This window comes from Anastrepha ludens, chromosome 2 (assembly GCF_028408465.1).
Source record: "Anastrepha ludens isolate Willacy chromosome 2, idAnaLude1.1, whole genome shotgun sequence".
Taxonomy (NCBI): Eukaryota; Metazoa; Arthropoda; class Insecta; order Diptera; family Tephritidae; genus Anastrepha; species Anastrepha ludens.
Genome location: NC_071498.1, coordinates 134625321 through 134650653, shown reverse-complemented (window position 1 = coordinate 134650653; position 25333 = coordinate 134625321).

Genomic DNA, 25333 nt, shown 5'->3' with positions numbered 1-25333 from the left:
TGCACTGAAATTTGAGTAGATATTTGAAGCGCTGTTACACATATGAACACACATACATAAATATGTAGGTATATTTGTATACCGACTTTCAAGGAAACATTTCCACTTATATGTTGTATATTTTATTTAATTCCCACCTTTAATGTAATTGATCCACTTTTGCAGCAATAAAGCGACTGAATTGCTTACAAACGATCTATTTAAGTGAGTGTTGCATTATTATTATAACTACTTATTATTATTACGAGTATTACAGAAACATAAGCACTTTTGTGGAATCTGCCATTGTTCCCTAGCCATTCTTATATTGGAACTCATAATACACATTCGGGCACAAAAATAGGTACACCATATATTTTATTATTAAAATTATGTTGAAATTAAAATTATCTTTAAATTATGAAGATTTTTTTTTTAAACACTCCAAGGCGCGCCTCATCTCATATCGCCATCGTCCAAGTTTCTACGCCATGCGTTAGGACGGACAAGATAAGAGACTTATAGAGTGTCAGTTTCGCTCGCCGAAAGAACTTTACTACTTTACAACTTTACTACTCAATTTCCTTCTTAGTCCAAAGTATCACTTGTTGGTAAGAAAGATTCTACGTTGGATTCAAGGACGTTATTATCGGTGTTAATGCTGGTTCCTAGTTAAACGAAGTCCCTTACAACTTCAAAATCGCAGATATGAACACTTACGTGGGTGCCGATACGCGAGTGTGCCGACTCATTGTTTGAAGACAGGAGGTACTTCGTTTTGTACTCGTTCACCACCAGATCCATTCGCTTTATTTCTTTATCCAGTTTGAAAAAGGCAGAACTAACAGCGCGGTTGTTAAGGCCGATGATGTCAATATCATCGGCATACTCCAACAATTATACACTTTTATAAAAAAAAAACTCTGTCTGAGCGATTTAGTTTTAGAGCCCGTATGATCTTTCCCAGCATCAGGTTAAAGAAGTCAAACGACAGCAAGTAACTCTGCCTAAACCCTTACAATTTTGACGGAGCAGCGCCGTATTATTTTTGCGGGCATATACACAGTATGTTCAATAAATAACAGAACTATTTATTTAAATCATGGAACACGTAGAGCTATCTATTAAACTTTGATCATATTGAAAAGGTACAAGCGTCAGCTTTCAACCGCAGCTAAGTTCATGAAAATCGTTTGACAGGTTAAAAAGTTACGCGCCTTTTATTGACAGTATGTTTCGTGCTTGTGTCGTAAAAATACAATGGAGCAAAGAGCAAATATTAAATTCTGTGTTAAACTTGGAAAAACATTTAGTGAGACGTACGAATTGATGCAAAAAGTTTATGGTGATGATTGTTTAGCTCGTTCAAATGTATATATATTAATTGGTTTAAACGATTTAAAAATGGTCGTAAAGATTTGAATGATGATGAAAGACCTGGTCGTCCAGAAGCAAGTAATCGTGCTGAATTGGTGGAAAAAGTCCGCGAAATCATTGCTGTTGACGGAAATTTCACTGTAAGAATGTTGGCTGAAGAATTAAATTCATCTACTGGTACTACTTGGAAAATTTTAACTGACGATTTGGGTAAAAGATAGGGTTGAGCACGCTTTGTTCCACACCAATTAAATGAAGATCAAAAAATCGCTCGAGTAGAGCATTGTAAAGGCATCATTTCAACAGCTGAAAATGATCCAGATTTTCTTGATTCGATCATAACTGGTGATGAAACATGGTGATTCAAATATGACCCTGAAACTAAGCGTCAATCTGCAGAATGGAAGACGAAAGGGGAGCCAAAAGTAAAGAAATTGCGTTTTCAGAAGTCAAGAATCAAAACAATGTTGATCACGTTCTACGATTCCAAGGGTATTGTACACAAGGAATTTGTTGCAGAAGGTCATACTGTTAATGGAGAATACTATTTACAAATTTTACATCGTTTGTGGTCAAGCATTGTTCGTGTAAGACCTGAATATCCAGAGGGGAAACAGCTGCTTTTATTGCATGATAATGCACCACCCCACAAAACCAAAAATGTTCGTGAATTTTTTATGCAAAAACACCACCCTCCGTATTCTCCTGATCTATCACCATGCGACTATTTTTTGTTCCCTAAATTGAAAACTGCCATGAAAGGTGCGTTTTATGATGATATTCCAGTCATTCAAGCAGCCGTGACACAGGTGTTAAAGAACATTCCCTTAGATGACATAAAAAAGTCCATGCATACGTGTTTTATTCTACATCTGAAAAGTTTTGTTATTTATTGCACATACTGTGTAGACAACTCTTTTTTTTCAATTGAACTTTCAACTCAAAGTTCACAAGTGTCAAATATGATTGACATAGGACGCCATTTGCAAAACCTATACATCTTTCGCCAGGTTGATAAATTTTGAGCCACCTTGTATGATGGGGCGCGCTTCTCAATGCTTTTTAATTAATTATATTATACTATTTTATTATATTTTTTAGTTTCTTACTTATTAAATTTCTTATTTTTTTTGCATATAAACCTCCTTTAAACGTCTTTGAAGCCAATATTGCCAGCTGTGTTTTAGCGTTGAAACTGAAGCAAATTAAAAACAAGGCTGTGCACCTTACTCAAAAATTTTCTGAATTAAAATATTCCTCACTCTCTCTCTCTTAGCATCACAGTCTGTGGTGGACCATAGCTTCATCAACAATCCTCCTCCATTCAGTCTCCCCCTCGCCTCATTCCTCTAATTACGAACGTTCATCGCTTTTAAGTCTGCTTCTACGTCATCAAGCCATCTCTTTCTTGGTCGGCCTGTCTTTCTTCCTCCAATTGGCCGCAAAGTTAACACCCGTTTTTGACTCTTTCGTTGGGGGATTAAAGTATCCCAAACAACTTAAATTAGATGCTTTATACGTATAAATAATTGGAGGGTATCTTTCTGGGTATTTGACCGAGCTTTTCCCCCTTCGTTTTTATTTCATTCTAGCTACCATATTTAACTGATTTACATTTGTCAGATAGGTGTGCTAAAGCTTTCTCAAACTTATTTCGTATTTCCTACTTTGTCGAAAAATGTACTTTTAATTTTCCATAAATTCGGTGCCCCAATGATTGCGTATTGTGCAAAAATTTGCTTGGTTGTTTTCATATACATACATACATATATATGTATGTATTTCTGAAAAACAATTTCTCACAAATGGCACTTAATTTTATGAAGAACGCGAGTTATGTTCGACTTCAGGGCGACCATCGTTTGTGGTTTGCTTCGATAGAAGATTTCACCTACCCTCTCCGAAACGGATCACATGATTTCAGTGGCCAGTTAATATCGCCGCCACACGAGATGGCCGAGCTCTAGAACTTCTCTTCCAATAAATTCAATGCTTCCTGTACAGTACGGGGATTTGGCGAACAAATTACTGATTTTTATATTTAAATTTTAACAATTTCAATGCCTTATTCGTTTCGAGTTCTGTGGTTTAAAGTCAAGAATAAATAAATAGCTTTATCATGAAGGCCTTTATATTCTTTTCGTAACACAAATAACATTTTTGCATACGTATTTTCACAGACCAATTAATCTTTAATTGTATTTGAAACAGAATTATCGAGGGCTAATCAATATGTAATTTTACTCATAAGGGATTAGTTGAGGACTAATTAATGCTCAATTGTATCACTTTGCGATTAATCCGGGTCTATGCCATTTAGAAAGTAGTAGCATTAGTGTTTGCATGACTGCGTACCTATGACAATGACTGTATGTGTAGTATAATATTGATACATACATACATACATATATGTGGTATGTAGGTGTATAAAGCCTACAACCAAATTGGAGAGTAGCGAAGACACAGAACCGCGAATGCTCCAGTTGCTCAGTAATTGTGGAGGTGTAGGTATTTTTAATTTATGAAATGGCAGCATCGCGGGAGGGATCAGCCTGCGACCGCATTTAAAATGCCTACGTGTGTATGTATGCGTTTGAGCGTAGCTGTAGCCATTTGCATGCAACATTTATGATAACTGTTCGCATCGCATACTCGTACTTTGAACAGCGAACACTTTCCATTTGTAATGTTGGTGGAAAAGCACTCGCCGTTATTCCCTTGCCAACAACAGCAACACTCGCATCGACGATTCAATTGCGTTGGGATTTCATGTGAAATGGCATAATTAACATGAAAGTGTGCGCATTAAATTAATTTGCTTGGCGTTATTATTACCTCATTGAGGAGCTGTTGCTATTATTATTCGGCGAATGCGTTGTGGATAATTAACCTGTAAAATATGGTTGTATGTATGTATACTTGTACCTAATACTGAGTGCGTGTGTAATTGTAGCAAGTACGCAAAAGAAATTCTTAAAAAAAATTTACTAGCACATGAAGTTTAAGCAAAAGACAAAATATTTTTTTTTTTTAATTAGGTTATTCTTTGAGAAATACTTTTTAATAATTTTTAAGGACAAGAAAGCTGTTGCAGGACAAGAAAGCCGTTGCAGTTTATGAAATTCAAGCGTCATCCAATACTGTAAAGAGCTCTGTATAATTAGTGCTATTTTTCCTGATAAATCAATGGATTTACTTTTTGCCACATGAATATTTACTTCATCATATTCATCCTTTTTTCTATTAACTATGATTAAACCATCATTGAAGGGGGCTTAGGACCGTCGTCCTGCTGATAAAATCGGTAATTTGCACTGCATCTTCGGAAAAAACTGCAGCCAAGAGAGTAAAATTACTAGAGAACGCATGAACTTTGGCTTCGGCCACAAAGATTCACTTCCGTCTCAGCTAGACTTTGGTAAAAGAAACCCGAAATTTCGCCGAACATTTCTTTAAATTTTTGTATTAAAAATTGTATAAACTTTTAGTTGTTGTCATTTTTAACACTGGTACCAAAGCCAAAATTATTGTTAGAAAAAAATACTTTGAACAATCTACATGCATACATACATATGTGCATATGCGTGTACGTATGCGGCATTAGCAGTTTTAGAAATAGCTTCTACTGACATTGATATCTGATGATAAGCCCGTACCAAATCAATCTTTAAGATAATATTCCACACTCCGGGAACTATATGGGCTGCAAAGAAGCGTATGTTTATGCATTACGGGTGCCATGAGTACAATTTCTGGCGAAGCCCTAAATGCTATGCTTGATTTGCTCCCCTTGGATCTGAAGATACAACAGGAAGCAATAAAAGCAATGTGTAGACTCCGTAAATAAGGTTTCAGGACACAGAGAAATCTTTAAGTTGCTATCTGAGCAGTATCCTCCATTTTTGGCACCTAAAGACGACCTGATACCCATAGGTTTATTTGGAAGGAAATTTGATGTCAGATTTCCAATCCAGAATGCATTCAGGGAGGTTTGACGGATATTTTCTTTACCGATGGGCCCAAGAATGAAAAAGGGTCTGCAGCCGGATGGTACTTAAACGATAGTAATAAGTATCACCATGCTATGGGGAAAATGGCAACTGTTTTCCAAACGGAAATGTTTGCTATCCTGTAAGTAGCCGAATGGATAATCGAGAGGAGATGGAGCAGGAAACAGATTGGAGTTTCCAGTGACAGTCAGGTTGCACTGAAGGCCCTGGAGAACGCGAAGCAAACCTTAAAGATTATTCAAGAATGTAAGAAGAAGCTTAATTCTGTCGCGAGACAGAACAGGCTTGTACTTATATGGGTTCCAAGACACTCCAGTGTTCAAGGAAACGAAATTGCCGATGAAATGGCCAACCGTGGATCAGCGGTTCTCCCCACAAAGGCCAGAGCCAATAATCGGAATCAGTTCCGCAGGAATCATGAATTGGATCAGCGACTTTGTATGCAATTTACATAAAGAGCGATGGTCCGGTCTAGAACGCTGCAGAATTGCAAAGTGTTTTGTGACAAGTTCGAACAGAAAACTGTCGAACTTTCTACTAAAACTTGGAAGGAAAGACGTTCGGTTGATGGTCAGTATTATTACAGGACACAACCCATGGGGTCAGCATATGATCACCATTGGAATCATTAAGGACCCGATGGGGCTGTCTTGCTTGGAGGAGGCGGATAGCACTGAGCACCTTTTCTGTGAGTGTCCTGCCTTTGCTAGAGCAAGGCTATGAGTTTTGGGTTCCGATGTCATGAGAATGAGTAATATTCGTTCCCTAAACCTGGAGGATATTTACAGATTTGCCAAAGAATCAGGAAAATTCTCACAGGACTAACTACGTTTATCTCTGTCCCTATTCTTTCCTATCTCTTTCTGTGATACTTTTCTCCTTCCCTCCTTGACTATTTACCCCCTTTCTAGAGCTCTAAACACAATGGGCTTTTTAGCCTGAGTGTTTTAGGAGTCACCAAATCTCTTGGTGCTCCTTGGTATTCAAATTTCAATTTCAAGAGAATATTTTTGTGCGAAGATCTGTATTAAGTCATGAACGTGAGAGGGGCTTATAGATTAAGAATAATAAAAAAATTGTATGTACGATAGTCAGCATAAGATGTGCAATCATTACACTCGTTTTCAGAAACAAGATGTAAAGGTGATGTTACATGCTACGCAGATGCGGGACAAATTCCAGTTTTAATTAGAAAATCGAACTCAGTTTTGGCTACTTTAAATTTAATGGGATCTATGTCCATATTGAATGTTTAATGAATTTAGTATAATCAAGTTCTGATGCCGAAGAAGGAAATAATCTCAGAAATTTTGCCCATATGTTTTCGAGCACAAAAAGTTTTGTATATGAAATTTTTGCATAAATCGAAGTTGCTTTGACCGAAATATTTGTTAAAGGATTAATAAGGCGGTTAGTTTTTGAGTCAATCAAAAGGCCGAACTTTGTCATAAAGTCAGTCCCTAAATATATTTTTGTGTTATATCAGTTATTAAAACTCAAAGGGAGCACTTTGAGAAAGTCAACTATAGATGAAATAGTTTTTACCAAAAGTTTTTATAACACTTCCATTTGGAGCAATCAAAATTACGTAAAAGTACGTTCACATATGCAGTAATTAGCAATAAATCCACAAAACTAATCTGCCCGTTCACATACTGCTTTGAAAGGTTTTTCTTCATAGAAAATGGTTTGGTGGAATATTTTAGAGTTTTTGGTTTATTTAATTTTTGTTAACTAAAGGGTGATTTTTTAGCTATTATCTTTTTAAACAGTTGGTTTAAACAGCTGACGCACGTTTCGTGTTTTCTTTGACTGTCAAACATCTTCAGTTTTGTCTATAATTTAACTGTGAATCGTCTTACAAACGAACAACGCTTGCAAATCATTGAATTTTATTATAAAAATGCGTGTTCTGTTAAGAAAGTTTATCGCGCGCTTCTTCCATTTTATGGTCAGTTTAATCGACCCACTGAAGCGGCTATTCGAGCTATTGTGACTAAATTTAGAACAAAATTTACATTATTGGACATCAAACCACCAACACGCTTACGTAGAGTGCGAACTGAAGAAAATATCGCAGCTGTATCGGCCAGTGTTAATGATGACCATCGCCGTTCGCAGCAATTGGGCCTCTGTTACTCAACAACGTGGAAAATTTTGCGAAAGGATTTAGGTGTGAAGCCTTTCAAAATACAGCTGGTGCAAGAATTGAAGCCGAACGACCTACCGCAACGCAAAAGTTGGCCGAAGATCCACTTTCTTATCGAAAAATTGTGTTCAGCGAAGCTCATTTTTGGATCAATGGGTACGTAAATAAGCAGAATTGTCGATTTTGGAGTGAAGATCAACCAGAAGAATTGCTACCAATGTATCCAGAAAAGGTCACAGTTTGGTGCGGTTTATGGGCTGGAGGTATCATTGGACCGTACTTCTTCAAAGATGCGGCGAATCGTAACGAAACTGTGAATGGTGAGCGCTACCGTGATATGATATCCAACTTTTTTTTACCCAAAATGCAAGAGCTTGACTTGCATGACATGTGGTTTCAGCAAGACGGTGCCACATGTCACACAGCACGCGTAACAATGGACTTGTTGAGAGGCGAGTTCGGTGAGCATTTTATTTCACGTTCGGGACCTGTCAACTAGCCACACAGATCGTGCGATATAACGCCTTTAGACTATTTTTTGTGGGGCTATGTTAAAGCTCATGTCTATTCATACAAGCCTGCTTCAATTAACGCATTGGAAGACAACATTAAAGCATTTATATGTGTGACACCGGCCGAAACATTGGAAGGAGTATGCCAAAATTGGACTAAGCGGATGGACCATTTGAAGCGCAGTCGCGGTCAACATATGCATGAAATAATCTTCAAACATTAAATTATATGGACTATACTATCGATTTAAATAAAAATTGCATGAATTTTTCTGAATTTTATGAGTGTTTTTTTGAAAAACTTTCCTATAGCTCCTAAAAAATTACTCTTTACAACTTACCTAGGTGTTCCAACAGACAAACTTTTGAAATGAGCACTCTGTAAAAAATATTACCTAATTAGACGCGGGGATTACAATTTTAGTCCACTCGTATTTAACTTCAAATAAACGGCCTAATCGTGGGTCTACTTTTTCAATTTTGTGCTAAAGTAGTAGTTCTGCATATTATAGCCAGCTATTGAAACGGGAATTGACATCTTAAAGCTAAGTTTAAATTGGCTACTGATTAAAGGTGGGGGGATTACATATGTAATCCACGCGCCTAATGGAGGGTTAAATGCTCTCAATTTATATTATATATGGTTTTACAAAATTTTTGTCATGAACAAAAAGTCGTCGAGGAAAATCAATTTTGAAGAATTCTCGAACCTTGTGTGGATGAGATTCGAGCCCATGGTAGTCATGCACCAACCCATTCGGCTGTGGTGGCTTAGGCTGGTTTTTAAAGTAGAACCGAGTTTAAATTTAATTCCACCACAAGCTGGTACTACAGTTGGTTTTAAGCAACTTAAAATAAAAAAAAATTAACGAAGGGCGTTCGAGAAGGAGATTTCAGTGTAATAAAAGATGAAAGATTGTTAAGACACCCTAATCCAATTGAGTTAGACAGCTTTTTTTCAACAAAAAGAAAAGAAAAGACATTTGAAATATTTTCGAACATTTTTTGGTTTTTCTGTTTTAACTTACCACAAAGTGGGGGACTTTAAGTTGTATAGTTTTTGTTAAAAAATGAACCACATTTTTGTAAAAAGTTAAAAAATAATTAAATAAATACTCAAAACTTTGCGATATGTCGCGATGCTATTATGAACGCAGGTGTACAAGTATATCAATTTATTATAAAATACATAATTTTATGCGAGATTTACTTACTTTCAACTCTTCTGCTGTTTCTAATTTTGAGTGTAAGTTTATAAACCTACATTTGTGAGATGACTTTAAAATATAATATATTATATTTGTGGCAAATCTGCTTCTCTCCAAAACCTAGTACTAAATTGACTAAGGAAGAAGAAATTACGAAATTAAACCCAGTTCTAAATATTTAGTCCCAGTTTAAATAAGTCTAGAATAACGCGTGACTATGATTATGCGGGTATAGTTAAGGGGTCCCGGCGGTCTTGAGTTTTCAAAATCCATTTGTTTTCTTATTTCTCGAAAGCATAGGCTTTTAAGAATTACTGACAAATTTTTGGAAGGATATTCCAGTATTTTCGATTTTACAGCCGTTTTAGCAGGTAGAATCAAATTCGTTACCCGGCGACATCAGTGGTCGCATTATCCACTCTCAAAATTTTAAATTCAATTAGCTCAAAACTACTTTTTTTCGGCCTGGTGTTGTCAAAGAAAAAACTATTCAACCGAATCGTTTGAAATTGTAATAAGACCGTACCAGAGTCATATTATTATTTCAATTATTTCGTATTTTTTTAATTAAAAACTGAAAAAAATACCGATTTTTAGATGGTCAAATTCAAAACCGCGCCATTTTGACAATTTTTTTTATTCTAGTACGGGGTATAGCTACAGCCATACTGATTAATAATTTTTTTGGTTTTTGTGTTTCAGATAAATAGAAGAGTCAAAATGGAAAACACCGTCAGGTCCAATTTTTTGCAAGGGTCAACTTCAGCGCCATTTTTTAAGTTATTAAAAAAAAAATTTTTTTTTTCAGTTTTGTATGTAAAAGAAGTTAAATAAAAAGCCTAAAAAATTTAAATATCGTTTTTCATTTTTTTATTGGAAAAAAATTCCCGAAAATACCCTAAATTTTCGAGCTCTGGACCACCGGGACCTCTTACGTCATAAGTCATGTTAGGTCAATTCATCCGGTTAGCTTGTGGATGTGAATTTGTCCAAAATAGTGTCACTCAAGAAAAAGAAAAGTTGAATACTAACGAAATACTTTGATCTGGACCACTTTTCGGTTACTACCAAAGTTAAAGTTTCTATTTTTTTGTGTACCTTTTTGAATTTTTTTTATCTCCTTGTTTCTTTGTTTCTGTGGGCAAAAAGTAAGGTGAATTTGGTTGTAAAATGAAAAATCTTTATTTATTGCTGTAAATCAATTTTATTCCCTTCAAAATAATCCCCTCTCGATGAAATACACTTATGCCAACGATTTTTCCAATCCCCGAAATATGCCAAATAGTCCATTTCCGGTATACCCATCAGCACCTTCTTCGATTCAGCTTTTATCTCCTCAATCGACTCGAAACGCGTTCCCCGGAGTGGTCTCTTGAGTTTTGGGAATAGCCAGAAGTCACACGGAACCAAATCAGGCGAATACGGTGGTTGTGGAACGATATGCGTGGAACGAAGAACGAGTGCAGTGTGAGACGGTGCATTATAGTGATGCAAAAACCAAGAGTTGTTGGCCCATAATTCTGGTCTTTTTAGATGAATTGCTTCACGTAAACGAAGAATAACGCTCAAATAATATTCCTTATTAACAGTTTGGTCAGGTGGAAGGAATTCATAGTGCACCACACCACGAAAATCAAAAAAACTGTCATCATGACCTTTATTTTTGAATGACTTTGACGTGCTCTTTTCGGTCTGGCCTCGCCTTTAGCACGATATTCGCTTGATTGGTGGGTTGTTTCATGGTCTTAAGCATAAATCCAAGTCCCATCTCCCGTAATGATGCATTTCAGCTTGTCCTGATAGTCTGAAAGCATTGTTTCACACACATCAAAGCGACGACTTTTTTCCAAGAAATTGAGAGTTTTCGGTACCAAACGAGATTTGACTTTTCGTAGGTCCAAATGGTCTTTCAAAATAGTTTTCACAGATCCTTCTGATATTCCGATCATATCAGTAAGGTCTTTAACAGTCAACCAACGATTTTTGAGACCTAACTCCTTCACTTTATTGACGTGTTGGTCATCTGTTGACGTCGATGGTCGTCCGGAGCGCTCCAAGTCATCAACGCGTTCTCGACGCTCTTTGAAGACTTTGTACCACTTATAAACATTTTTCTGCGACATGGTCGAATCACCAAATGCCTTCTGCAACATGCTAAACGAAAACAAAATTTGATGGCACTCCTCTGCTCAATCAAATCAGACATTGTAAAAATCGAAAAATGCACTCTTGGTCGTTTGGTAAACACAAGCGTAAATATATTACTGATAATGACATTCACATGAGAGTTGGCCCAGATGTTATTAACAGTGCTGCCTCATGAAAAAAATAACTAGAGCGAAATTTTAATCCCGCGAAATTTGACAAATAAATTCAATAAGAGAACATACGGTCTTAAAGGACATCTGCCGGAATATGCGGTACACAAGGTGAAGTTCAAAATAAACAAGACGACGTCATAAAAATGTTTTTAATGGTGCCATTTTTTAATGAGTTAGTGCTTTGGAAGTTACATCCCTAGTTGGCTTCCAGTGTAAGCTTGCTGACATTCGGTTCAGTGGAAGCGAAGTTAAAGTGTCAGTATGTTTGTGTCATCGATACAAAAATAAGTTTCGAACAAAGAGCTAATATCAAATTTTGTTTACCGAAACATTTGAATTGATGAAAAAGTTTATGGCGATGATTGTCTATCTCGTGCCAGAGTTCATGAATGGTTTACACTCGTTTCAGATATGGTTGTGAGGGCATAAATGACGATGAACATACGGGCCGCCCAAAATCAGTAATCACCGAAAACTCCATCGAAATTGTTCGAACATTTATCAAAAATGAACCGAAATCATCATTGAAATTCACGGAATCAGAGTTGAATATCTCCAATGGGTCAAACCGTCAAAGCAATTTTCTATCTTGGCGTTTTGAAGCCATATTCGGTGAATTCACCCTGAATACCGTGAAGGAGGAAGATGACGCTTTTTCCATGATAATGCTTTTTCTATGATAATCTCATAGAACCACTTTTGTGACTGATTTTAAAATCGCATTTTAACCATCAATCACTCACTGTATTCCACTGATATGGCTCTCTGTGACTTCTGCCTATTCGGAAAATTGCATTTGTCCGTGAAAGGAAAATGTTTTGTGTCCGTAGAGGCCATCCAAAAGTCTTGTACGGACATCCTGAAGGACATTACGTATTCCGGTCAATGACCTGAAACACTCTTTCGAAAAGCTTTTAGATCGCGCAAAACATTGTATCGAGACCAGAGGGGACTATTTCGAATAAATAAACTCGAAATTATCAGAAGAAAATTTCTGACATTTCTACTTTAGCTCAGTCTTGTTTATTTTGCACTCCCCCTTGTATTTTTTACGTAATACATAAATTCATTTACAATTAATTTTCGGTACTTTAGAGCACCTGTTATGTAAGAAACTAGAGTTGTCCAAGACTGGTAAAAATACCACTCAACACATTCCCCACGTCAAGTGGTTTTTTGGAAATTTGCAATTCGAAAGTTTGAAAATATTGGACATCTTTTTTTAATAAAATATTCAACATCTTCTTTTTCATTTAGATTGCAGAGTATACAATTATTATTATATTATTACTAAAAGATCACTTAAACGGCATTAGTACCCTGAAAAAGCCAGACGGAAGCTACACAAGGAATCCAGAGGAAACCAGTCAACTTCTGCTGGACACTCACTTCCCTGGATCACTTGTGCTAGACGAGATCTCTGTACCGGCAGAAACTACTACATCTGCGGGTGCTGAGAACTTAAAACTAGCAAACAAGCTATTCCATGAAAAGCGGGTACAATGGGCGATATCAACATTCAGCCCATACAAATCTCCTGGTCCTGATGGGATATTCCCCTGTCTCTTACAGCAGGGTGCACACCATATTATCCCTAATTTGACCAGACTATACAAAGCAAGCTTACTGCTAGGATATTTGCCTACAAAATGGGCTGAGGTTAAGGTCGTATCTATTCCAAAGGTAGGGAAAAAACCCGAACAATTGCCTAAATCATACAGACCAATTAGTCTCAGCTCATTTTTCCTCAAAACAATGGAAAAGATAGTTGATCAGTATATTAGGGAATACAATCTAGCTAAATTCCCACTGCATCGACTTCAATTTGCCTATCAACAGGGAAAATCCACTGAGACTGCAATACACAGCCTGGTAACAGTTATTGAAAAGGCTATTGAGTCCAAACAGATAGCTCTATGTGCATTTATTGACATATCAGGAGCTTTTGATAACACCTCCTATGAGGCAATCTATAATGCCCTATATCTAAAGGAGGTACCTGAACCCATCACTAGATGGATAATATTCATGCTGAAATCTAGGACGATCAGCACCGAACTAGGAGGAACAATCAAATCTATTAAAGCCACAAGAGGTTGCCCTCAAGGTGGCGTACTCTCACCTCTTCTGTGGACTCTAATCATAGATGAACTTCTCCACAAACTGAATAACCTAGGATTTCACACTCAGGGTTACGCTGATGACCTAGTAGTTTATGTATTAGGCTGGCATGAGGAAACCATTTCGGATCGCATGCAGCAAGCCCTTACAATAATAAACAAATGGTGCACGGAAAAAGGGCTCTCCATCAACCCATCCAAAACAACTCTTGTACCGTTTACTAGGAGAAGGAACATAAATCTCAAATGTCCGACCCTTAATAGAACAACACTTGAACTCTCGACAGAAGCGAACTATCTTGGCGTTAGTCTTGACAAAACGCTTACGTGGAACTCCCATATTGAGAGAGTTACTTCAAAAGCCACAAGGGCATTCTTTGCCTGTACAAGGCTTTTTGGCAAGACATGGGGACTAAGCCCTAGATGACCTTCTGGACATTCACCACAGTTGTAAAACCCATAGTCACCTATGCATCTTTAGCATGGTGGCCCAAGGTCAAGCAAAGAAAGGCGGCAAACGAATTAAGCAAACTGCATCGCCTGGTATGTGTTGGCATTACAGGGGCTATGAAAACGTGCCCCATGGATGCATTGGGTGTGCTCCTGAACATACCACCGCTTCCAATTCTAATTGAAAGGGAAGCTCGCTCGAGTGCCTTAAGACTAAAAGGTATATCTGAACTTAAAAGTGGGAATATGAAAGGACATTTAAAGATCTTAGAAGACTTCCTACATAGTCCCATTCTTCATAGGGATGATATACTATCACCCAAACCAATACTCTTCAGGAACTTCCAAGTTATAATCAATGAACGAACAGACTGGAGAACTAACTCTATCACTTTCAAACCTGGCTCCCAGCTATGGTTTACTGATAGGTCCAAATTGGAAAATGGTAGAACAGGGGCAGGAATCAATGGGCCCAAATTCAAAAAATCGATTCCGATGGGATCCTACCCAACTATATTCCAGGCAGAAATACATGCCATTAAAATATGTGTGAGAGAATGCCTTAGGAGGAAAATGAGAGGTACTCACATCTACATACTTTCAGATAGCCAAGCGGCTCTAAAAGCCCTTCTATCAACAACTATCACCTCTAAATTGGTAAATGATTGCCTAAACCTTCTAAATACGTTAGGAAACCTCAACACAGTAACACTATGTTGGATTCCGGGACATGAAGGACATGTGGGAAATGAAATGGCTGATGACCTTGCAAAACAAGGAGCAAATATGCAACTTACTGGTCCTGAGCCTTTCTGTGGACTAACAAAAGGCCTCATAAATGAATTCCTTAGGAAATGGGAAGAAAGAAAACTTGCCGCACACTGGCTAAACTGTGCCGGTCAGCGTCAAGCTAAACTATTCCTAAGTCCCAACAAAGGAATATCTGACAAACTTCTCTCACTAAACAGAGTAGATCTGCGTCTTTTAACTGGATACCTTACAGGTCACTGCAGCCTGAGGTACCATCTAAATAACATTGGTCTATCCGAGACCAATGTCTGCCGCTTTTGCGAAATGGACATAGAAAGCTCAGAACATGTGCTTTGTGAATGTCCTGCGTTGGGCAGACAAAGACTTCACCACCTTGGTGGTATCGTAGTATCTCCATGCAATCTTTGGAACAACAAACCCAAAACTGTGCTAAAATTTCTAAAAAGCCTAAAACTCTAGGGTTACAAAATAGGCCTTTCACAATAGATCAACTCTGGTCGCAGTGCGTAATGGCCTTCTAATAATAATATTATTATATTATTATATACCATTTAATTCCAAAAGATGGCATGTTGCTTCAAATATTACGAATATTTTGTATCCACCAATTTTATCATTGAAGTAAGTTTTTCCTATGTTGAAGTCTAAATGTTTATATATTCGTTCTACACCTTTTTGGGGTCGTTCCCTCAATCTATCTCGAATTTTATTATTCCTCATCATTAAAAGCGTTTCTGCCCACAATATGTTTTTTCGCAATACTTTCAGTGTCAGATTATGTCTTCAGGCGCTGTGCTCTCTGCAGTCTTTTGCTGCTGTACTCAAAAATTGTTCTTTGTATATAATTTAGAAGTATCGCAAGAGTATAGATGTGCACACTTTCCATATTCGTTCACAATATTATGGCATAAGTAAAGTTGGAGCTTGTCTACTTCTTCAAATAAAGGGTAGCTCCATACTTGAGCGGCATAACTTTAAGTAGTATGGCATATTTTGGGCTAATTATGGGCTCCTCGTTGGTTAAGTTCCAGAGTTCTGTATCTGTAACTGTGTTTGGCCAGAATATTCCGTGTATGATTTTTTGATTTTTAGGCGGATATGAGTTATTGGTGAATGTTTGCTGTTTGTTACTAATCTTGCTCCGTATTAGCCAAGTTTCACTCTCACACATTAAGATGGATTTTACACCTGCATTCAATACGCATGGCTAAGTTTTTCTGAAGATTTATGCGCTTAAACATAGAGGATTAAGTCGTCCCATTGTTGCTCTGGTTATATATATATAATTGACGCTTACTCCATTTATTGGGTGCTTAGTCGGCCTCCTCCTCCTATTTATTGTTGCGACTTGATGTTGTTCTACAAATGGAGGGACCTACAGTTTCAAGCCGACGCCAAACGCCAAATAGTTTATTGTAAGGAGCTTTTTCATGGCAGAAATGCCTAGGGGCGAGCAGAAAAATGTATCATAGCGATTATTTGAATTTTACTATTTCGCTTCTGACTTTATACAATTCGTATTATTGAACCTACCGGCTTGTGTGCGTGGATCTTCCATATAAAGCCGACTGATTTAGTAGTTGTTTAGTGACGTTATACTAAAGAATTTTGTATCGTCTATTAAGTCACGCAGCATAGAAAACTAATGCACTACTTTTATCTATAACCGCTAAATGACCTTAAAATCGATTTTACAGCCTTCACCTTTTTCACCTTCTATGCGGTGACATTTCAGGGATAGGCGCCTGGTTAGGCGCCTTTTTCTAACTAAATTAACTATTTTGATTTTATTTCTAAGCTGCGACTGAATCCACCAGTGTAACTAAAATGTAATTTTATTCTTGATTTTGTCTGACATCTCCAATCAAAGTATGCGCAAAGTGAATTGCTTTCGTGCGAAACGGTTCACCGTTGCCGACGTTTGTTGAATTGCGAAAATGTCCAAATTGAATGAATGAAGAAAATTAAATTCAAGTCGTAATAAAAAAAGTGTTTGTTGCAATACGGTTGCTGGTGTTGGATTTGGCATTGTCTTAATGTGTTGTTGTTGTTGTGGTCTTTCGCAGTTGCCAAAAACGGACACATTTTACGGATATCCCTTGAGTGTGGCCCGAAAAAGTGCGTCTCTTTGATTTCAACTTGACCGCCGTCAACACCACTGCTCCGCCCATTTCCCCAATTGCCTCAAGAGTCAACTTCCTCTGCTCCTTGTTGCGTTCCTTTTTATTTCCCTGTTTTCTGCTGCTTTGGTTTAGCGCCGAAATGGTTTGATGCATTTTGGTCATTTTATTTTTTATTGCTGCCACACTTTGTAACCAAATCAACCTTAAAACGAGCTTCCCAAGAAAGATGAGCCTTTAGTAAAAACAACAAAATTGAAACAACTTGACACGACAAGATGAAGCAACAAAAGCAAACAAAGTAATAAGGGTCGAACGGACAGACATCGGTTTGGAAGCGCCATCACCAGAGCATCAGACAATAAATTTGTTGTTTTTCTTCAAATTCGTTGTAGTATTTCGTCTTGTTGGTAATTTGACATGAAACTGACATAATTGGTGCTTCTGTTCCTGTTCTGTTTTCTGGGTCGTTTGTTGCCATTTCCCTTTGAAGGTGACTATTTAGCGAGCGGACAGCATGTGGCCAGAGCGTCGGTGCCGGTTGGTGTGTAATGTTTGGGCTACTATCCGGTACGCTCCGGTACGGTCAGTCAATCTCTTGGGCGATTTTGGATTTTATGACAGTCGTTGACGACGTCGTTGATCCTTTGCTTAACAGAAATGAAGCTACCACCAAGGCGCCGCAGGGGTTCTCGGTACGCACTTAATGACAAATCGATTTATAAAACCCCAATACAAACATCGGTAATTGGTAATAAACAAAGGCAAATGCTTACGTATATATGTTTGTATGTGCTCGCGTGTATGTGTGTCTATACGTTTTTTGTTTGTTTGCTTGTAGTCGCTGCACCAAACAGACCAACAGGGTAGCGATCAAGGCAGCCAACAGTAGCGCTTCGGAGGCGTTTTATTGGCGATTTTATTGCGGCCTTGTGGCTGTAACATCCTCTCTTGGCAAGGATAATGACTTTCAATTGTTACGTCGGCACCGATGACAGGCCAATCATCAATTCTAGTGTCAATGTGTATGCAGTTTAGCGATCAAAAACATGTTGTGCCAATGACTTTCACATTGCACCAGAAACGAAATTGTGACATATTTGTGTAGCTGAATATGTTTGTATAATTTGTATGTCAAAGCCAGTGAAAACTGCAGTAAAATGTGCTCTAATATTAATTCACATTCAATCTGATTCTTGTCAATTGTTCGTATTTTCAATATTACACAAACTTCGAAATCATACAGCGCGCGAAAAAATATAACACCTCAACATAATGAGAAGTGTTGACTATTTTTCATTTATTTTTTTTCTACTTTAAATATTTTTTTTTCTTTATAAAAATATTACTAATTTGTTAATGAATACCTTCTTATTCAAAGTTTTTAACTTTGTTAAAATTTATAAAAATCAGACAAATTTTACGAAGTTTTATAGTCCATTAAATTTAGTTTAATAAGGAGCAAGTAGGAGGTGGCTCAAAATTTTCATTGATTTTTGAGAATTTTTTTTCACGAATTTGTTATGTGGAGAAAATGCGCAACACCGTCAAGGTAAAAAAATATATACCGTGAATTAAAAGCATCAGGTGGCGATGCAGAATCTGTTGCAAAAAACACCCATCAAAATCAATGGCGGCCCTTGCGAGGAAGCTTGATGTTTCTGAGGGTCTTACCCGACGAGTTGTCCATGAAGATCTCCAGTATAAATCCAACATTATGCGCAGAAGACAGCTTATTTCGGACGAACTCCCGAAAACATTGAGTTATCCGATCCAATCGCCTTCTAAATAGAATAAAACACTCTGAAGCGCCTGAGATGTCATGGTTTTTTCTAACAAAAAAATATTTGGCCAAGACCGAAAGACCAACAGCAGAGATAACAGATGGCTATGTTGCCTGTTTCCGTTGTCCTGCACACGAAGTTTCCAGCCACTGTTATGGCTTTAGGTGTTATGAGCAAAAAAGTCCTTGCCCCAACACTTCTTTACCCAAGGATTTCGAATGAATTCTGCTGCATATATTGAGGCTCCCTAAATAGTAGAGAAGCACTGGGTTGAAGGTGTACATCTTTCAGAAAGACACTGCTCTTTCACACAAAGCGATAGCGACACAAGATTGGGTGGCTGAATATTTCCATGACCGCATAAGACCGAACTTATGGCCGCCTAACTCTTCAGATCTTAATCCCCTGGATTACTACGTATGGGGCGTAGTTGAGCGTGAAACTAATTCTTTCATTTCTTCTCTGAAGGCTACAATTAATACCGTTATGGTCACTATGAATAAGTACTTGAATTTCCAAAATCCATTAAAAAACATTAATGAATAAGTTTGGCTTTTATTTCAAATCGATATAGATTTATTATCTTTAATCTTTATTAACTTTGTGCCGCCAATAATTGGGCAATTGTCTACGCAATATTGAATGTATGCTGGTCTCATTAATGCTCAAAGATGCTTTTGTCTCGCGCTGTGTTACATGAAGATCTTGCCTTATCAACTGATGCACAGCATTGATTATTTCTGGCATGACAACCGCTTTGGACGACCTTCCAGAAATTCATCCTGCATTTCAAAGTGGTTAGGTATGGTGCTTCATCGACAAAAGTTGAAGTAAGTTCATGAATTCACTCCAGTCTTGATAATACACCGTAATCGAAAATCTGAATAAACCACAGCACGAGAATTTTCACGAGTGAATTTCATCTTCTCGGCGAGACGAGTTTTTTAACTCGCTGAAAAGAAGAGCAAACAAAGCTCGTAAGTGAAAACGTTAGATGTAAGTTTGTGCTAAAAAAAACCACACTTTTCGATCAAAATATTGCACTACAGAATAAGAATCAATGAAGTTTCGTATTGAAAATGGACGAAATCGGTCAATAATAATAATAAATGGACGGGTAATTTTCAAACATCCAGATAAATTATTACTGGTCATTGGAGAATACGAGTAAATAAAATACCTCAGTGGGAGGGTACAACTAAAAGAGGTTTAAAAAACTCCTAACTCTCCCCAAAGATAAACTGAGAATACTCAGGGGCATTCTCACATGCCACTGCAGACTGCATAGTTATCTACATAGGATCGGGATATGGTCCACTGATTTTTGTCGTTTTTTCGACCAATCCCAGGAGACTCCAATGCGCCTTCTCCTTGAATGCAGCGCGGAGAAGATTGCGACATCTCGGCCAACTGCCGCCGGAAGAAATTCGCATGCGCTCAATCCAATCCAGCTCTATTTTGAGTTTAATAAGGAAACTGGGTTTGGATGAGGTACTGTGATGAGTATATGGCATAAAAGACCACGAGGTCGAAATGCAAACCTCGAAGCAATCTAATCTGATCTAAACCATTCGGCTACAACGGTAATAGTACTGCATTCAGTCAAATTCGTATTCATGTATGTCCGGCAGTGCTTCTGTCGCACGTACATTCCTATCTGAGTTAATTCCTTCCATTGAGTAATGCTGGAAACAGTCACCGACATGAACGCAGTCCCCTGTCAGCTGTTACGATCAAACTAATGAGAACCCATGTAAATGAAAAATTACTTCCCTTCCGTATCGTAGTATCATAGATTTTATTTCAGGACTTTTGAAAATTCCCGTAGAACCCTGTCAGCTGATTGCTCTCTCACCACACAGTGTTGCCAAGCAGTACATTTCGAAATCATTTTCAAAATAAACTTAGGAAAATTATAATTTTTATTAAAATAAGTTAAAAACACTGTTGAATAATGTTAATTATAGATAAATGAACTATTTGCATTTGTTGGTTTTAGGCTTTGGTTTACTAAGCAATGAAAAATTGTAACTGATAACGGGGATGTGTGAAAAAGTGTGTAAGCAAAAATATCACATTGTGTAGATACGACCAAACACATACACACACAAACCGATGTATTGTGTAAATATGTAACTAAAAGAACGCAGTTGTTCCCCACGGGATGAGTTTTGCTCAGTTTTGTGCTCGTTAGGGGCTGCGGTAAGAGACTACGTACGTCGGTCACTGTTTTCAGCATAACGCATTAAAGATTTTGGAATTAAAATTTTACAATCCTTTTGAAAACCAGCTTTTTTATTTATTTACAATCAAACAATCAAATCGCCTTTATATGAATATGTATGTAAGTGTAGAATAAAAGAATGGAAATTGTAAACTATCATTCAATAAAACAGCCATTCTTAAAAACAAAAGAACAAAATACAATGAATGCTGTAAAATATTAAGTTAACGACTATTGATTTTTGTTTATTTCCAATCAGTCCCACTAGGCATTAAAAAATTTGAATAATTCGTGGCCAATTAGAAATAAATGAATGGTATCTTCAATTCACCGATTAGTCAATAAAAAGTAACAAACATTTTCACACTTTTATGAATAATACAAATAAGTATTTATGGCCATAATAGATAATTTCTTAACATAAAGCAATTTTTCTTTTCTTGTCGCCATAGGCAAATAATTTTAGTTAATGGGGCTTGTCGTCTCCTCACATCCGGTTATGTTTGTTTATTCCACAAAAGCTGTTGGCAATGAGTCCCAACTCGCCAGCGTAAACACTTCTTCTCCTCTCCGTTGTCTTAACTGTTTAATTGTTAATGACGGCGCATGAAAAAAACAAACCATTCACTAATTTCTAGACGTTGGCTCGTCACCTCTTTCTCTAGGGGGCGCTGAAATCATCACGTTTTCGGCATATTCTAATGCCAAGTTCTGAATAATTGTTGTTGTTGATGTTTATACTATTACCCTGCAGAGAAAACCTGCAGCAGTGAAACAAGTTTCTAACTCAGAACTAGTACGACTTAGGTAATATGTAGATTATTAAATTTATAGAAAATAATTCAAATAAATTTATTAAAAAAAAAAATAGAAATTGACTTTTTAGGTATGTTCCGAAAATTGAAGCTGGTATCTCTTGAATAGGAAGTCTATGAAATTGACAGCAGCATCGGTAGCTGAGTTCTAATTTTCAGTTCTTATAAATAATTTTTTTTTCAAATCTGATCACAGTGCTTCGGAACTATCAAAAAAAGTTGCAGAGCACATTTGTTCTCGTCTGTCGAGTTCTTAACTACGAGGGCTAGCGTTTATATTTTGCGTCATTGCAGTACTACGTGTGCTGAGCTGTAATTCGATATTGTTATGGAGAAGTTTGGTATTTTTTAGCATAAACTTACATAATATATAATATAATGTTTTCACATGAAAGCTTTATTTATTCTTTTCTCAGTGAGTTGAAAAACTCATCTCACCCTAAAACTCCTTGGGTGAATTAACTCGTGAAAATTTTAGTGCGGTGAATTATTGAAATTTTCGAGTTGGATTGACGAGACTGGAGTGAATTGATCAACTTATTTCGACTTTTGGCATTGAAGTACCACACTTAGCTACAGTGTGGCTACGGCCAGGATTTCCAACTTGGCCAACGACCCTTGCAGGATGAATTTCGTGAAGGCCATCCAAGACCGGTTTTTGTGCCAGAGGCATCTTTGGGCATTAATAGTACCAGCAGAAAAAAAAAAATTGTTCTCGTTGGATACCGCATGATTTGACAATTGCAGGTCTCGTGCCGGTTGGTAAAAAGAAATGTTGGAGAAATTCAGCCGCGTTGATTTAAAGTACGTCTGTGACATCATAACTGGTGACGAATTTTGGATCTATGGATGTGAATCGGAAACAAATCATATACCTCAAAGCAAATGATCACCTTTTTTTTGCGGAAAAAATAGTCATGCGCAACTGTACCGCTAGAAAAACTTGAAAAATGAAATCTGAGTTGTACACAATCATTTGTTTGCCATATATTCGGAGAATTAAGGAAAATCAACCACCGAAGACGAATCATTCTTCGCCAAGACAATGCGTTGTCTCACGTATCGGCTCACACAAGAGAGTTTTTGAACATTACAAAGATCGAATTAATGAGTAATCCGCCTAACAGCCCTAATTCGGCACATAATGAATTACGTTTGTTCCAGAATATCAAAAATAAAATGCGATGCCAACGTTTTTCAACTCCTGAAGAAGATGTTGAAACCCCTTAACAGTTCGCTTGCCGATTCTGGTTCAAGCGAATGCAAAAGCTTATTGAGTGCCAATGAGAATATTTTGAAAAAAAAGCTATTTTAATTATTATTTTACTGTGTTTTCATTATTGGGTATGGAAATAAATTTCCGCCCTCGTAAAAGAAGTATTGCTGCTGATACTACATACTTTTGAGTTCGCTCTAATACTATACTGGTGACTTGAAGGTGTATACATATGTGAGGTCTCGATCGCAGTAGTTGGCATTCCTTTGAAGCGTAAAAATCCTTTTTTATATAATATAACGTCAAAAATGTCTACGTTCGTCGCGAAAAAACAGCATTTGCGGGAAGTTGTAGTTCATTATTACCTATAAAAGAAAAGTGCAGCTGAAACGTGTCGTATATTCATCAATATTTACGGTAAACACGCTCTATCAAATACGTTTTTTACGAGTGATTTCGACGCTTCCAAAGCGGCAATTTCGAGGTGGGTGATAAAAATCGCGAAGGGGCACCGAAAAAATTATAAGATACTCAACTACAACAATTATTGGATGAAGGCGCATGTCGCACCCTTGATGAAATGTCTAAAGAGTTGGATGTTGACAGATCAACCGTCGGTAAACGTTTGCACGCGATGTGAATGGTACAGAAAGCAGGTAACTGGGTGCCACATCAATTGAAGGAGAGGGACATCGAGAGACGTTTGGTGACGGGTGAGTTGCTTGTTGAACGGCAGAAAAGGTTTTCTGCATCACATCATCGCTGGCGATGAAAAATGGATCTATTATGATAACCTTAAGCGTAACAAATTTTGGAGCCTACCAGGTGAACCAGGTTCATCAACAGCGAAAAAAACTATTCATGCTTCAAAGGTAATGTTGAGCATCTGATGGCATCAAAAGGGTATCATCTATTATGAACTCCTTAAACTATCTGAAACCGTCACTGGAGATCGTTATCAACTGCAGCTAATGCGTTTGAATCGAGCTATCAAAGAAGAAGTGGCCGGAATGGGACGATAGACATGACAAACTGATTTTGCTGCAAGACAACGCAAGACGAAACGTTGGTAAATCGGTCCAGAAATATTTACATGGACTGAATTGGGAAATCTTGCCCCACCCGCCGTATTTCCCAGACATTGCACTTTCGGACTACCGTCTGTTCCGATCAATGCAGTCAGCCTCTATTGTAGAGCATCGCAAACTGGCTCAACGAATGAATCAAGTCAAAAGAACTCGAATTTTTCGTCAGAGGAATCCGTATGCTGCCTAAAAGGTGAAGTAAAGTTATAGCTTCCAATGGCATATACTTCACATAAAAGGATGTATTATTTAATTGTTTAAATAATTCGTAACTTTGGCTAAGAAAGGACGGAAATCGTTCCCATACCCAATATAAAAGGCAAGACTCGTATCCTTTCCGAGCAATGATGGTTGTAGTTGCAGAATTGAGACTCCTAAAGACTTTTAAATTTCTCCATTTGCTAATTTGGAAAAGAGAAGGAACGCGAACTGGTAAAAAATCGAAATTCGCTTAAAGCGAACCTTTGTGTCACTGGTGGTTTTCCCTGCAGGGTCGCTGCTGTGAAGTACATACATGTATACACATTTTCGTGCATACACATCTATAATAATGCCAATGGGAACTTGAGTGCTGTCATATTATCTTGTTGGCTTGTCAAAGACATACATTTTCATGTCATTCTGAAGCTTCGTTGGCCACATGCAGACCAACATTAAATAATGCGTTTACAATGGGAAAGTTGGAAGATGGCCGACAAGAGCGGCAGTTCAAGAAAGAGGTGTGCATTTGCTTAAATATATACACACCTATGCTCGTATATACATAAAGATATTAACAATAATAATAATTTGATGTTTGTATGCATTAAAAGCGGCGATTTGATAAATTGTTTAATAAATTTGTGCGTAGGCCCACAAATTACCACTAATAAACGCTAATGCAGAGATTTTTAAAATAGGCGTTTTACAATTTTTATGCATTTTCCAAGTGAATGACAAATGAGGAGAGACATAAAATTCTTAAAATAAATATCATTCATTTATTAGAGAATACTGTGGTATGTTGAAAGATTACTGTGGGTGTTGTCAATATAATTAAATAGGGCCTTGACTTCTTCTTTTCCATTTTTTCTCGATTAATAAAAGTTGAACTTATTTTTCAGGTTAAATGAAATTCCGCAGTTGTACTTTCTTAGCAGACGCAACCAGACGGCAGTTAGGAAAAAATGTTGAAAGCCAAGTTCTAAGCCAC